General features: G+C 44.7%; 1 non-coding gene across 1 annotated transcript; it reads right to left on the bottom strand.

Annotated features, from left to right (window-relative positions):
• Positions 1 to 250: 250 nt before the first annotated feature.
• LOC142550359 (small nucleolar RNA R71) lies at positions 251 to 356 on the bottom strand. Its single transcript, XR_012821323.1, has one exon. It is a non-coding gene; the product is annotated as a small nucleolar RNA R71 (small nucleolar RNA).
• Between the last annotated feature and the right edge of the window lie 367 nt (positions 357 to 723).

Below are 723 nucleotides of genomic sequence, written 5' to 3'. Positions count from 1 at the left end.
AACACAGTCCAATTCGGAGGAACTGCAGTGGATGATCCAAACACGCACATCGCGGATTTTCTTGAAATCTGCGATACTTTTAAATTCACTGGAGTTTCTGATGATGCTGTTAGATTGCGTTTATTTCCTTTCTCCTTACGTGATAAAGCTAAAGCGTGGTTAAAATGTTTGCCTGTAGGTTCGATCGCTACATGGGAGGACATGGCGAAAGCATTTCTCATCAAATACTTCCCTCCCTCCAAGACCATGAAGCTGCGGGCAGACATTACAACATTCGCTCAATTCGATCAGGAATCTTTATATGAGGCATGGGAACGCTTCAAGGACCTACTACGAAGATGCCCACATCACGAGTTACCACTTGGGTTAGTCGTTCAAACATTTTATTACGGTTTGCTTACTCCCAACCGTACTATGATAGATGTTGCTGCTTGTGGGAACCTTTCGAGGAAGACTGCGGAAGAAGGATATGAGTTGTTGGAGGAGATGGCTGCTAGCAGTTATCATCTTCAATCTGACAGGAACAACCAGCGGAGAAGTGCAGGAGTGCACCAGGTAACTGATTTTTCTGCTATTACTGCACAACTTGATGCTTTAAACAGGAAAATAGACGGCTTGAATGTGGGTGGCACGGCGATGCGTCTTCAAGAGATATTCTGTGAAAAGTGTGGGGGGGACACTATGCTAAGGACTGTCAAGACGACAATCCATTCTATGTCCAAA

Source organism: Primulina tabacum, chromosome 6, assembly GCF_025594145.1.
Source record: "Primulina tabacum isolate GXHZ01 chromosome 6, ASM2559414v2, whole genome shotgun sequence".
NCBI lineage: Eukaryota > Viridiplantae > Streptophyta > Magnoliopsida > Lamiales > Gesneriaceae > Primulina > Primulina tabacum.
The sequence above is the reverse complement of the archived record's forward strand: the minus strand, read 5'-3'. Positions and strand labels throughout refer to the sequence as shown.